The following is a 16958-nucleotide window of genomic DNA, read 5'->3' on the forward strand; positions in this document are numbered from 1 at the left end:
CGTGTGCTGGTCTCACACTCACCACAAATGCTATTATTTGACTCAGACAGCCGTATATATTGATTTGCGGTTTGGAGCTTCAGTAGTAAGTGGACTTTATATACTACGGTGATCTAATGGTTTAATTATATGCAGTAATCATTATCATTGCACTATGCTTAGGGCACATGGTAGCTGGGTGACGCTGGCGGAATATTCGAGGCTAGCAATAATGGTGCGAATACCGGAGAAATACTTTGGTTTTTTCAGCTCAATGGGGTGTAAATAGGATTTCACCTTCAGGGTGAATTTTGTGTATCCACCTTCAAAGTGGGCACAGTTTACATAGTGCGTAGGAAACGTCTATATGAGACAACACCACACAACACAACACAAAACCACAACATCAACAGCTATTCAGGTGCTATCTTTTTTTACGTGCAACGCGTTCTCTTTGGCGCTGTCAACAACGGAAAAATATTTAGAGTGAACGTTCTAAAACTCTATGTCAGTATAACGGTGAGCTACCTAACATAGGCGATGGGCATATTGACCACAAAAGAAATAATATTTTATTAAAGGAATACAGATACAACAAAAAATCATTATCATCAACGTTATTTTATTTTGAACTGTGAGCTGTGCACGATACCTGGAAACGATTTTCAGCGACTAAGGAATCGATATTGGGACAAGCGAAATACGTGATTAGCTGAATGACCATCTCCACATAAAGCTTGATCTTGGGGAGAAGTCCCAAGCCAGTGGTTGTCAAACTTTTTTAGACACTTCCCCCTTTATGTTACTGAAAAATCGTCATATCACAAAATGCAACCAGAATGCTAGAAGTCCCATCCCAACGGCTAGTCTGATGGCATGAAAGGTTATGACTGTTGATAAGAGACTTCCATAAGATGAATGTCGGACTATACACAGAACAACAACTATGAATTAGAGCAGGGGTGGGCAACATACGGCCCGCGGGCCGGATCCGGCCCGCGAAGGGATTTTGTCCGGCCCCGGACAGTTTTTCGTCTTACATGATAATGTGGCCCGCCGGCCCCAGTCTTCCGAGATTCCCCACTACCTGCTCACATACATTTTAGTGATTGTATGTTTTTTTTTATACACATGTATGCACAGCGAGCGAGGGTGGAGCTTACGCGTAAGTTCGTCGAAGCGAGAAGACTTGCATTATCGGTATTTACGATGTACTGAACCCTAATGTCATTTGTGGTAATAATGGTGTTTGTCGACGACAATGGTCATTTACACCAGGCTGATATTTCTTATTTTTGATTCCGTAACCGTCGACTTGTAGCACGGCGCACACTTATAGACTTTTGTAAGACACCGATTATGCCAGGTGTCGCCAACTGAAACCGGGTCGCGGGCCAATTTCAAATTTCGAGGCCGCGGTCCGCATGAATTCAATATCGAGATAGACAGGCCGCACAGTTTAACAACCACGCTATCTCGTCACCTACTTAATCCTAATGCATTGATATCTTGGTAAATTTTGGGTACCGGGCATATTGAACGCCTAGAAATCTTGATGAAGGATTGCATCGTGTGTTGATTGATCAGAGAGAAGCAGACATGGTGGTACCTGTATGACAGGGGTGGCACCTGTATGACAGGGGTGGCCAACCTGCGGCCGTAGAAGCAAATTTGTGCGGCCGTGGACACATAATTCAATTAGTAGGTGTTGGCGGCCGTCGACGTGGAATTTGAATTTACGAATTGACTCCCGATTTCTTGAAAGGTTTTAATTATTCTTGAAAGTTTCTTCGCGCAGCGCGCGATTCAATGCGACTTTATTTTTCGATTTTAATATAGTTGCGCACTTTGCAATCAGAGCCCCACAGTACAGTTGCGAACAGATGCGCCACATATAGAAATACCAACTCGGAATCGTGTTCTCCTCACTATACCGACAATCCTGACGGGAGGTCAAGACATGCAAAGAGCAGCATGCAACAAAGTGACTAATAATAATTGGCCTGCCCTGGCCGACCCTCGACCAACTCTACCGGTGAATCTGATCACATGGGATGAGAAATAATATGTAGAACTACTAATTTTCATGACGAAATTCATGAATGAATCTGAAAAAAATTTCTCGCTTGGCGCGACTATGAACACTGAACAGCCTACATTATTTAATAGATTAGTACGGAGTTCGCCGGAAATGGACATAGACACTTTAACATGAGTATTTGGCGTCCTGCTAGTTCATTACGACTATTCCCTGGAATGCGGCCGTAGGCTACATGAGTAGTCGAAATGCGGCCGTGACTGGAAAAAAGATTGGCCACCCCTGCTGTATGAGAGTGCAGTTCTCAAATCCACATTGTCTTCGTCATTATTGGCGAGAAATGGCTTTGAAGTTGCATTGCTGTCGTTAATATACATTCATTAAATACGATTTCATCCTTGTATACGTGGATAAATGGGCGAATAATGTATCGATTCAGCAATCCGGCCCGCCACGTACTTAATTTTCCTACATCCGGCCCGCCGACTTGGAGAAGTTGCCCGCCCCTGAATCAGAGGTAAATCGCGCGGAGCGCGAAAAAATTTACAATTGAGCGCATCCCCGCCTCTTCATCAGATGCTTTCGCACCCCTACAAGGGGAGCGCGCTTCCCAGTTTGGGAACCACAGCCCTAAGCCGTTTTCTAAGCGTCTCGGTCTTGGCAGTGCTTGGGCCATTGCAAGTCAAGACAATATGCTCATGCCCATTCATATCAGCTGATTCTCCCTCGATGGAATGTTGTTACCATCACCACAGCCGTTTTAGCCAGTGACGAATAGTGGTATTGGGCACAAGAGAATAGCTTATTTTGAAGCAACAACAACAACATGTTGAAACTGTAGTCAATTTCAACATTTCAAATTGGTTTTCTTAGCTTTCTTCCGAAATCTCAAATCAGGTCGCGGGCCGCAGAATAAGACTTGGCGGGCTGCATGCGGCCTGCAGGCCTCGTGTTCCAGAGGTGGTCAAAGTAGTCAAGGAAGCTACTCAAGTAGAAGTAGAAGTAGCGACGAAAAAATCTACTCAAGTACGAGTAGAAGTACTTCTTCCATAAGCAACCTGAAACTACTTGAAGTAGAAGTAGAATTGACTGACTTTAAAAGTACTCAAGTAAGGAAGTAGTTGTGAAAACGATCCTAATTCGTGTTCCCATGGATTGTAAAAAGGTGCAAATTGAGCTATGGGAAAGGTGACGAGCTTGATTCATATTGATGCATATCAGCAGGTACTCAATTTTCGATAGCATCAGCATTCGTCCACATCATGGGATGAAAATGATAGTATTGATATGGAAATGCGATACTAATCCTGTTTTCTCGAACAGCACGTTTTAGAAAATAGCATGGTATGGCGCCATCCATCATATTATAAGGCCAGAAGTTGTATACGATACGGTGTAAACACTTAGCGCGGTTAGTAAATGTTAATATAAAATATGGTGGACCGTAAAATGCCATATTGTGTAGCTTTATTTCCGGAAATTAAAGGCAATACTACACTTGCTTTTATACTTCAACATGTCTGTTATCCAGACAAAAGAACTGATATTAATTATAACTCAAAGTATTTGATACTGGGAATTGAATGTGAAACATAAATACATGTATTTCATTCCTTTAGTCCAGAAAGCTTCAAAGGTGGTATGCTAAAACAGCTATAAAACTAACAAAAAAAGTCAGAGTCCACTTTTCCAGGTTAGGACGCGCAAATTCGCTAAGTATATGCTACTTAGTCAGGGCTCAGCAACCAGAGCTATTTCTCGCCTATATCTCGCCTCTTACATTCAATGAGGGCCTAGACATTCAAATTCAGATACACGAGCCCTGTGCAATTGTTGCATGACAAGCAATTATTATGCAGCAAGGGCAATCATTTCTCACCTTTATCATTTATACTTTATGGCGACGCAAACATGACAATTCCGATATAGCAAGGTCTGCACAATTCCCACATGAATAGCAAGTATTATGAAATAAGGGCTATACTTTCTAACCTTTATCATTTGTACTTGATTACGACGTAAGCATTACAATTCAGATGCAGCAAGGCATGCACAATCCCCGTATGACTAGTATCATGAGTATTATGCGATAAGGACTATAATTTCTCGCCTACCTCATTGATACTTAATGATGACGTAAACATTACAATTCAGATACAGCAAGTTCTACTCAATTTCCGCATGGCTAGCAAGTATTATGCAGTACGGGCCATATTTTCCAACCTTTATCATTGATACTTATGACAGAGGCGGGCAACATACGACCACGCGATGGAATTTTGAGAGCGACCGCCCACCTCGCCTACTCCAAAAGCCACCACTGGTGATTACTATATGAATCTGGTTTCTATATGCATTTGGTCGTTAAATTTAGTCAATGAAATATATCAATGATATGGGTTCGTACATATATTACTATAAAAATGTTGATCCTCTCTCAGCTCACATGATCATAGTTAGCGGTACAGCTGATGGAGGATTATGACTCCGAAAATGCAGGGAACGTAATTGTACATCGCAAAGTCTTGTTCATGTCACACGGATAAAGACTATTTATGAGCCTTATTGCCGGTCCGCACCAGCAGGCTGCACAGTGCACATGCGGTGGTTTTCCACCTTTTATGGTCGCGATTCGATTTCTAATTTGGAAATGTTTCGTAGCCCAGCAGTCCAGCACCTATGCCCAGACAAACTCACGGCCTGTTTCGGAAGCCGATTACATTTAACATCTTCGCGAACTACAATATAAAGGAAAACGACCTCCAGCTTCAAAACCACTATCGTTGACATAAAGCGTCTAACTGGTCTTAACCGACTTCTCCACAATTTCGATTACAATTAGACTTTTTTGCGGTGGGGAGTAGGCGCATTTGCTAAACATTATATACAGCAGCGGTCGAGAATCTTTATCTCGCGAGCCATATATGGCTCTTTTGGGTATAAGATATGGCTCTTTGCCATATATATATATATTTACTAAATTGATCAATATTGCTACAACTTGTTAGGAATAGAGTAAATTTTCATTACGAATAGAATAATTATTCTCGTGAGCGTATAAACATGTATTCGGGAGGTAAAGAGACAATGCCGTCTTAGGGGCTAAAATCTCGGATAGCCATTTTCGCCTGCGCCAGCGACCAATATCACTCGCGAGTTCGATTTAGCCGACTCGTCATCTTGGATTGCACGATACCGTTGATTGATCAAAGTGAATAGCAGACGTGGCGATGCCCATAAATGACAACGCAGTTATCAAATATATACGCACCGTCGTCTTGATCTATGGCGCGAAATGGAACTGCCGCGGAAGTGACATTCACAATTACTAACAACGCCATAGCTATCCACATTCTGGATTGCGTGACGAGATAGCGTGGTAGTAGGATCCACAGCTGCAACACCAATAGGCAGCGGGTTCGAGTACGACTCCAGAATCCCTGCCTATTTGTTGGAGGTTAATCTAGGCTCCTCCTCGCCATGTGATTCCCAAGCTTTGTCTTATAAAATGAAGCCGTGCAACAAGTCAGTAAATAGGGAATAAAAAATCAAAGTATCGCGCTGGTGTAAAATGACCAATGTATTCGAAACACCATGAATATCAAACAAACACGTTCCTAATAGGTAAGTCGCTTTATAACACCAGCGATAAAATGTAGGCGTGTAGCGCGACGTTATGTTCTCGCCGAATACTTGAGAATTCATAAGTCGGTCAGTATATAGATTTTCGGAATCAGTGCAACAGTTACTATAAATTCCAAGCTATTTACGATGAATTGCGGTAACAATGGCGAAGTATGGCACGTCTGTGCTTAACCTCTCTCATCGGGCTGTATGCAGGTCGGTCCTGGCGACAGGTGTCGAATTGCCTCGCTTGCCTCCCCTGACCCCATGCCACTGATGTATCAAACGCTTACATTGGGCATATCCTGCTGTAGTAATCATGTTTGGGTCCACTTACGCAAGCGATCATGGGTTGTCGCATTTAAAAGAAGCATCACGGCGGAGCTACGTACTCGTAACTCAAGTTTCCCCATGCTCGAATAAGGTTACCAGCATGATTAGTAGCTACGAGTTTTGACAGAGAAAATGAGTTTATATCAGTGCTGCCATGACGTCACGGATTTTCAATGGTGACGTTACAGTTGATTGACATGTATGGCTCTTTGGAGCAGTGTTGGGATCAAGTCACTACCTTCGAGTCACGAGTCATCTCGAGTCATTGCGCATTTTGACTCGAGTCAAGTCAAGTCAATCGATTTTCGAAGATGACTCGAGTCAAGTCAAGTCACTCGTTTTTTGGAAGTGACTCGAGTCAAGTCAAGTCAAGTCAAGTCAAGTCACAAGTCAAGTCACAATTCAAGTCAAATTGAATTTTCGGAGTATGAGTGATCATTCAAATTCAACATATTTTACTAGCTCTGTTAAAGAGATCAATTGGTCATTTATCTTGAATCAAATAACGAATATAAAGTTAAATATACATGCAAAAATGCGTTGTTTCACTCACGTAGAACTGCTAATAAGATATGTCAGTAACTGTATAGCTACATCAGGGGTGTCAAACATACAACCCGCGCCCGCTAAATGATTTCATTCGGCCCACGAAGAACTTCTGAGTATACGTTGAAATTGGCGTGAATTTTTCCAACACGTTTCTCGAATTTGCAGTAATAGAAATACTACTAATAAATATTCCTTCAAGATAGCAAATTTCGAGGGTGTTCAATGTTCATAGGCCACATTATAACCACCCGACAGCGGAGTTGTGATTGTAGTCATCGTCAGGAGAAAATCGCTGACATTGACACCCAATTCCGAGAATGCGAAAAAGTGCATATATTGAGTTAAGAGTTAGTAATATTTTGGAATCATTTGACTGATGCGGCCCGCGAGTGATCTGAATATTTGAATTCGACCCGCGACGACAGCTGAGTTCGACAACTCTGAGCTACATGCTACATTCTCCTCTCCAGTCATGAGGATCGAATACGAAGCCCCGAGAAGATGAAAGAAATTGATATCGTACAATTCACTAGCCATCTATACACATCCGTGAGGATATAAATGCACAAAATATATTTGTTCGATTTAAATCATACAAGAGGGTTGGTAAAGGTGAGCACCGTATACAATGTAAGGACAGAGCCGTCCAATAAACAGGGATACGTTGCTATTAAATTAATCTGCTACTATACTACGACAACGCAAGCTGTGATCATTTGGTTTGCGGTCAGTGTATTTGTGATGTAACAATGTAGGATCAGTGAACTGTACAACCAGTGAATGACTGATTGCTCTCACAAGTTACAACGGCGTATCGTGAATAATCCGAACATGCACAAAATACATTGATTTAGTCGACACCGTTTACTTGATGACTTGAAATTGACTCGTAAATTTTGCTCCGAGTCACGAGTCAATCCACATTTTTGAAGCGCCGAGTCAAGTCAAGTCAAGTCATTTTTGCAAAGTGACTCGAGTCAAGTCAAGTCATTCGAAAAAGTTGACTCGAGTCATGACTCGAGTCATCCCAACACTGCTTTGGAGTTAATCTGGAAAAATCGGGCTGATATGGCTCTTTGGGCGAAAAAGGTTCCCGACCACTGATATACACGATAGTCTACATCAGTGTTGGGATCAAGTCACTACCTTCGAGTCACGAGTCATTTCGAGTCAATGCACATTTTGACTCGAGTCAAGGCAAGTCAATCGATTTTCGAAGGTGACTGGAGTCAAGTCAAGTCACTCGATTTCTGGAGGTGACTCGAGTCAAGTCGAGTCAAGTCAAGTCAAGTCAAGTCACGAATCAAGTCACAATCAAGTCAAGTTGCCTTTTGAAAGTATGAGGCATGCCTACGTCATTGCACTTTGCTAGCTGTCTGAAATACAGACTGAGTGGTCATTGATTCGGAACCGATGAGCGAAAATAGAGGTATATATACGCAAGATGGCGCTGTATCGCTCACATATACGTAGAAAGCTAATCCAAGTAAGTAATTGCATAGCCTCGTTTTAAAGTTACCAGCTAAAATAGAGAACAGAGAAACGAATTGATAAATGCAATACATTACCCATTTATAAATTGATATGATACAATTCGAGTCTGCACTAATGGTTGATGACTATATAAATAAACTATATTCGAATTCAATTTCACAAAAACAAGAGGTTTGGTTGAGGTATGAACAGAGAACGGAAATATACATTTTGCTGTTAAATTACATTACTATACTATACTAGTTTACGACAGCGTAGGCTGTAAGCTTCGATCACTTCGTTTGCGGTCAATTTGTTTGTGAGAGAAGAATGGGGGCTCAGTAAAACGCACGATCATTGAATTAATGGTCACTATCACGGTTTACACCAGCATTTCGCGAACAATCCGACCATATGCAAGATACAGTGATTTTTATCGACAGCGATTGCTAGATGTATCAATGTTAACGTTGGAAAATATTCTACATTTTGTTATCTTCTCACGATTATCAGCGCAGCAAATCATGTTACATAAGATACTACAGAAGCAGAGATATTCCGAAGGCGAGTAAATGGCCGTACCGGTATACCGGTAAATTGCTGCTGAAGGAATAGGGCTAATACCGCAAAGTTTCAGAATACCTGAACATCTCATAACCTAGTTAACCTCTAGCTTTATATAATAACATAAACATGGATATTATATGCCTCTACCTCTCTCAAAAACTTAAAATTACACACAGATGAAGCGGCTGACCGTAACGTGAATCAAAACTGAATGCGCGAATCTGGACCCACTTAGGTAATACCGCGATGACGCAATTGACGCAGTCAGCCATCCCGGAGTTCTATATATCTCTGGTTTTGTCATACGATGAGGTGTATATGTACTTTGAACTCCGGATGAAACTGTCAGTGATGTCGTTTCAAACTTCCTCGTTTCGTTGCGACACCTTTTCTCCGACAAATATGACACATCGGGTTTCCATGTAGGCCTATATCTGCGAAAGCTAGTATGTTGTTCCACACTTACTTGAAAACTCAGTTATCGAGGTTCCATTTCCCTTTTATTGTCGCGATCTGTTATAAGTCATTGGTGGTGAGTGCAACACTGTTTATAAGTGTACTACCCAACGGCATTCTCTTAAACCAAAGTCCATCAGACGAATACCGATTATCAAAACAGTATAGGAATTCCAACTTTAGCATATCAAGAAACCAGAATGAGTTATCAATAGGGTTGGTTTTTGCAACTTTTGCAACTTTTTTTACAGCTTCCGGCAACTTCCTAAAAAATCAGAAGTTATGTAGTAGGCCAGGGGTCACCAACACGCGGCCCGCGAGGTCATATTTTGCGGCCCGCGGTCTGATTTGAAATTTCGGAAGAACGCTTCGCAAAGTATTTTGAAATGTTGAAATTGATTTCAGTTTAAACATATTGTTGTTGTTGTTTAAAGTAAGCTATTCTCCCGTGCCCAATATCAGTGTTCCTCACTATAGCTGATAAGAATTTGTTGATATGACCATTCATATTGCCCTGACGTGCAATGGCCCACCACTGCAAGACCGAGTCGCTTGGAAAACGATTTCGGGCTCTCCAAAAGATCAAGCTTTACGAGGAGATAGTTTTCCAGCAAGAACCGTGTCTAGGCCATCTGCAGCCAATCTGCGACAGTATAAGAAGGAAAATTATGCAGCCGTCGACACTTAATTCGATTAGGATGTGTTGGCGGCGGTCAATGCGCAAATTGAATTTACGAGTTGACTCGCTAATTGTTGATAGATTTGAATTATTCTTGAACTTTTCTCCGCGTTGCGCGCAGTTCAATGCGTGTTGGTTTTCGATTTTAATATAGTAGTGTAGATTAATATTTGCTAAAGATAGATGAAACTATACTGATATTTTTGACGAAATTTCTCATGGTTATAAAAAATTTTCGCGCTGCGCGCGTCTATACAAAACGAATCACTTCGGTTATTCATAACTTATCTACTCACGATTTCGGTGCGCATAGTAAGCCGATATGAGCAAATAGATTAGTCTGGAGTTCATCGGAAATGGACAATGGCCATTAAACTGCATTGCTTATTATTATTATTTCGATATTGAAGTCATGCGACCCGCGGCCTCAACGAATTTTGAAAAGTGGCCCGTGACCCATTTTGAGTTGGCGACCCCTGTAGTAGGCTATGGTGTTTCAAGCTGTTCTGAGAAACCTTATATTGCAACTTCTTGCAACTTTTCTCCATTTTTTCGATTTTTTCGATTATTCATGCAAATTCATGAATATGTAAATTGATCGCTTGATTATTTCACTGTCGTTTTAATTTGAGGTCCATCTGATTTGTCGTACATTCAGGCTAGACTGATTACTGATCGATTCGAGTATCTCATACCCCAAAAATTACAAGGAACTTGTCCACAAAGGGCACTTTTCAGTGCAACTTTTGTGAAAAATATATGCAACTTTTTACTGAAATTTTTGTGAAAAATAAGGGCAACTTTCCACGGATTTGACTGCAAGATAAACTTGTCCTTATCAATAAATTAAACAAACACAGTGCGATGAGAGAACTAAGAGTAGCTAAAGTAGCTATGTTAATCTGTAACAACACCACATCAGTAATTGCTTTCATGATCAAAGATGTTGCGGGCCGTAAAATAAGTGTCTGCGGGCCGCGTGTTGTGAGAACCCCTGGTCCACGTATTTACGGACACTCATTCGCGATTACCGTTCTGCTCTGGAATGTATTTATAGAAAATTATGAATTGAAAGTGTCCCTGGAGGACATCTAAATTTCCTCTTTATTGGGAATCTGTCCTCTTTTATGAAAATGAATTACATTCCACGAAAAATGCGACTCCGACACAGCGAACGTCAGAATTTCGTAAAAACATCGGGAGCCGAGTCAAAGTTATGACCTTTTTGTAGTCAACACAATACTATCGGTAGAAAATTTTGCAAAATCACCAGTTTTCTTGGAGCTTTCAGAGCCACTTTTTATCATCTTAGATTATGGAAACCCTATTTTAAAGGGTATACAGGAGTTTTGGGTAGTCGGGGAATGAAGACTCGGAATAAATCTGAAGTGGGAAATGAAGACAGAAAGGTTGGAACCACTGATCTAAATAATTTCCACGTGCAGTCTTTACTAAGGATTTCTACACCCGACATGCATGCTGAGTTCAAAGAAACTGTTGACAAAATTGATCGACCACGATTGTCGGATTGATTTCAACAGCTATTGAAGTACATAACAAGTTAATAAAATTATTAAATACGATTTTTGGCCTCTATACTTTAAACTTAAAGTTTGCATTAAATACTATGTACTCCTTGTATCCGGGAATTACGCAATTATTTTATTAATTCAGTAATCCGGCCCGCCACGTAGCTCATTTCCCTATGTTAGGCTCGCCGACCGAAGAGTTTGCCCGCATCTGCTTCATGACGAAGTGAACATTACAATTCAGATACAGCAAGTTCTGTACAATTCCTGGCATGGCCGCATGACTATAGCAAGTATCATGCGCTACAGCAGTGGTTGAAACCGATAGCGGGGCCATATATTGCTCTTTGACGATAAGATTTAGGGCAGGGGTGGCCAGCCCTTTTTCTGTTCACAGTCGAATTATGATTACCCATGCAGCCTACTGCCTCATTCCAGGGCATGGTCGTGATGAACTATCTGGACGCCAAATATCAATGTTAAGCTGTCCATTTCCGGTGAACTGCGGACAAATTTATATATTCATATCGGCTTACTATATGCACCGAGATCGTGAGTGGTCAATTGGTCATGTAAAGGGGCTGGTTAATTTTTTTCTGATTCAGGAATGAATTTCGTCATTAATATTAGTAGTCTGACATCTTACTATCAAACATTTATCTATTCTGAGCCCATGTAATCAGATTCACTGGTAGAGTTGATGAATGAATTCCGTCAATAATATTAGTAGTCTCACATCTTACTATCAAACATTTATCTATTCTGAGCCCATGTGATCAGATTCACTGGTAGAGTTGATGAATGAATTCCGTCAATAATATTAGTAGTCTCACATCTTACTATCAAACATTTATCTATTCTGAGCCCATGTGATCAGATTCACTGGTAGAGTTGATGAATGAACTTCGTCATTAATATTAGTAGTCTCACATCTTACTATCAAACATTTATCTATTCTGAGCCCATGTGATCAGATTCACTGGTAGAGTTGATGAATGAACTTCGTCATTAATATTAGTAGTCTCACATCTTACTATCAAACATTTATCTATTCTGAGCCCATGTGATCAGATTCACTGGTAAAGTTGATGGGAGGGGTGTTTTCGAAAATTTAAGGCAAGTTATAAATGATGCATGTTCGTAGCCTACGGTAGCCTACTTGATGCTAGGGTTGGGACTTCGGGATCAAATTTGAAATCCCGGGAATTTCGCTTCTCAATCCCCGGATTAGCGAAGTAGTAAAATACACACACAAGATACACAAACAACATTTATTCCTCGTAATATTGACATAAAATCATGCTACCGTGAATACGAATGAAACCCGGCGATCGAAAGCCACTTTGATAATGAGCGTTTAAATTCCAGTACCGCCTGTTTCCTGTAGAAGTTGATTTGTCCAACGTGATCGAAAAGCATCCATTATTCCGTTTCATTGCAATAAGCTCTTCTTCAGCACACTTGCGGATTTTGTGCTGTGCTCGAAGACCAAGTCACGAACCAGTTTGTAACATATTTGCAAGTCATAGCCGTCAGCCTTGAAGGGCCGACGAAATCACTAACTTTTGGCAATTTGATTAAATGTTAGCACGTCCACAGCAGTTAACCGGCTAATAATTTCATCAAGACGAGGATTCAGCTATTTATAAAAGGAATCGATCTTCCTCATCTTCATTTTTGGAGGATCTTTCTTTGACGTGTATGATTGAGTCATGCATGATTTAATCACTACCATATGTGTACGGACCTTAAATGCGTTATCAGTCCCTTTTTGCTAGACCTGAGGCCGGCAACTTATTCGGTCGGCGGGCCTGATACGAAAAAATCAAGCACTTGGCAGGCCGGATTACAGAATCGATACATTAATCGCGCATTTATCCACCTGTATAAGGAATAAATCGTATTTATTGTAAACTTTAGCTTTCAAGCATAAGAGACCAAAAACAGTATTTAATTTATTAACCTCATGCACTTCAATAGTTGTTGAAGTCAATCAGATATCTGCGGTCGATCAAATTTGTCATTAAGTTTTTTTAACTCTAGTTGCATGTCGTATGTAGAAACCCGTAGTAAAGACTGCTCGTGAACATCAGTTAGATTGGTAACGCAGCCTCGTCTTGTTAACGTTCATAGTCGATAATGTCTGCTAGCAAATGTACATTTATGGACCTGAACTCAACAAGTAGTTTCATGACCATCTTCTCAGGTTGGCAAACTTGGATACATTTTGTGACGCATAACATTTGTCTATACCTTCAGATTAGAATTTTACTTTCAGGATAGAAACTCTCTGCGAGCCGCTCAAAATCCCGTCGCGGCCGGATCGGGCTCGCGGGCCTCATGTTGCCCGCCCTTGTGCTAAGCGCCAAAGCTTTCAAAACGTCTTGACACAAGTTGCATTTGGCTTTTTCTGTAGATTTACAAAACAAAAAGTTTTGGCACACGTAATATTTTCTCTTCCCACTGACATCTTCGAAATTCGCAATTAACCCGCCCTGTATTTCACCTCCACAGCACCGTATTTGTAACGCTCAGATACTCAGTCTCACTGCTCCGATCCGTAGACTAGACAGAAGTGATTGTGTAGTACTGTAGTTCATTGTTATGCCATAGTTGGTTTTATTATCACATAATTGTGCATTATTTCAGAAAATCAGCCGAGTTTTGACACTGCTTTATTACCAAAATAAGAGATATAGCGCTACGTAGGCCTGGGTAAATGCTGTTTACAAATCCCGGGATTTCCCGAGTTCGCAACGCTACTTGTTGCACGTCTGATCAACGAAATGTTAAGTCTCTTCATTTTATTTTTGCATAACAAGGTACGATTGATTGGTTTGTGTGGATGATTTGGTTTCCAAGAAAGTGCGAATAGTGCTCAAAAAGTTCCAAAATCACTGCGTTAAGGTATAGCCCGAAAAAATAGGAAATCGCTCCATATCTAAGCAATATTTTCTTTCAAAATAGTTTATTCGGGCGACACTAGACATTGCGAGTCTGCTATCATGCTGTGACTGTTGTGTCTTTATTCACATAACCAAATAAGCCCCCACTTTATTCACATAACCAAATAAGCCACCAAACAGGAAACTCCGAGCACTTATAAGCAACGTAAAGGCACCAATTAGTATACATGAGAAATGATCATTAAACATGATTGCACTGACGTAATACACCACATCTCCTCCCCAACTAATACTATAGTTCCTCAATCAAACGTTAGGTCGTCTTCGTATTCTTTGTGACGGTTAGCCCAAAGTCGGCACTGTATTTTCAGTGTTTTGGCGCTCAGGTGCCAATAGTTCATTGTCAACATCCGCTACATTATCGTTGCTTGGACTGATTACCGGTGTAGGTATATTTTCTGTTTCCACTGGTGTTGGACTGGATAGAACACGAAGACGAGGACTTGTCAGGCGACGATCCGGTGTTGGTGTCATGCTTGTTAATACGATTGGATCGACGATCTCTTGACGTTCCTGGTCGCAAAACTGTGACGCCAACAGATCTCGGATTTGGTCGAAACCTTCCCGCGGGCCACATTTGGCTTTCGGGCCACGGGATTGCCCCCTGATCTATATCGCTATTAATAACGGTGATTGAAGCTACATAAAAATCCTATCGAAAATTTTTTGAAAGCATTTGTTTTGACGATAAAGAAGTTGGAGTCGGATTCGGAGTCAGGAGAAGGGTCATTTTCAAAAACTCCGACTCCGACTCTAGTCAATATTTTTTCCACGACTCCGCCTCCGACTCCGACTCCAGCCATTATAGTTTTCACGAATTCGACTCCGACTCCATCAAGCGAAAATTAGCCAAACTCCGACTCCGACTCCTCCGACTCCGACTCCACAGCCCTGGTTCCAACCACCCGATATATACGTATCGGTATACGCGCATATATCGGATGATAATTTTCTAATACAGCATGTCTTGGAAAATATACACAATTATTGCATAATTTAAAAAATGTTTTTTCAAGGGCTTTGTTCACAACACTGTTTGAAACATGTTTTAAACAACCATTATGTGTTTTGAATGCCACCCTAGATATTAGGGATGGTGTGAACGTGAGGTTCACGTTCGTGTTCTGTGTGTGAACCTCGGAAATTTAGAGGTTCGCGTTCACAACAGAACCTTGGTAGGTTCTGCACTGTGAACCTTTTTGGTAAATTGTAATTTGCACTTAATTATAAGATCTTTGGTTCAAGTTTATTGCATTTGAACTGTGGGTCACTCTATGCATGGCGCTGGCAGCATAAAAAATCAACACTAAACGAGCATGCACCATGACAACCTTAAAAGTTTTACTTGCATTTTTGTTACCAAAAATTTCTCGAAATATCCAGCTTTCCGTTTGTGAATAATTAGTGACTCTCTGCCGTGAGCTTGACCCGCAATCACAAAACATCACGAGCGATATACGTAGTCAGCGAATGATGCTTATTAAACCAATCAATGACATTGATATCGTTTTCTGATGTAAAAAATCGAGCGGGCGTATGGGGTCAATCTCGACTTCATATCTTTACTGTATCATTAAAACCAATCCGTGCGATTAAGGTGCTGGCTACTGCTATATAACTTGTTGTTTATGGTATCGGTAGCGAGTATAGAAACCCGTTTTACACTCTGCTCAATATCAATGTAGCAATACTCAGATTCCGAACACATTGTCCGGTCTGGCTAAGACCATTAAGGCGTAAGCTTATATTTCCTGGTAAGTCCTCGTCGAAATTGTTGGCAAAACGACGAATGTATTGATTTTATGAGATTATTATATCCTTTGATAACCGAGGTTGATACATTTAGCGACGTTTAAAACGCCAATATGTACTTCAGCAATGCGACATTATGTGGCCCGAGTCTTCGCTAGGTATCCTGTACAATAATATAGGCTATCACTTCATTGAAAGATAGGGTTGGAATGAGCAATATGACGTCACGAGGTTCACGTTCGTGTTCACACAGAACCTTTCAAAAAGGTTCGCGTTCACACGAACCCGAACCTTTCAGAGGTTCACACCATCCCTACTAGATATGCCCAAGTGCTGAATATTCCTTTCCTTGCCAAATTTTCCCACCGGTATACAGATGCGACCCGCAATATATATGCAACTATAACGATGTTATCGACCAAAGTCATTCAGTAACTTTAGGAAATGTTAGCGCTTCCGTTTCACCGTTAGCCTACATAATGTGGTTTGCTCCTTTCGCACGACTAAAAATGGTCATCACTAGGGCGATTTTTTTTACCTAAAAAACGGAAGATTTTGACCTAAAAAATCCAAATTTTGACAGCTGTTGGCTGAAAACACCGAAGTTGTGCGTACACTGCTGGTGACACACCGCGTTGCTTCATTCTGACAATGGTGTAGGCTACATCACAATTTTTTCATAATGCGCTTATTGATTAAAAAAATGCAATGCCTATGCAGTCTTGTTTCACTTAGGATATTGCGGTACGTTGAGCATAGCACCATGTCAACCATGTTTCATTTGAATGTTTATGATTCACAATGAGCAGACGACGGGCCGTCTACAGCGGTAGGCCTGTAAAGCAGACTACAAGCTGCAAAATGTCAAACGATAAGTTCACCGACAGTGCAAAATCTACTATACAAACGAAATGCAGGTTACAAAAAAAATTGTCTTTGTCCACAATTTCGACATTGTTTAACCTAACGCTAGAATTTTGACCTAATTTTGACTTTTATTACATGTCAAAAAA

The sequence above is a fragment of the Botryllus schlosseri genome, chromosome 3, assembly GCF_051294905.1.
Source record: "Botryllus schlosseri isolate E-star chromosome 3, Bs_hap1, whole genome shotgun sequence".
Classification (NCBI taxonomy): Eukaryota; Metazoa; Chordata; class Ascidiacea; order Stolidobranchia; family Styelidae; genus Botryllus; species Botryllus schlosseri.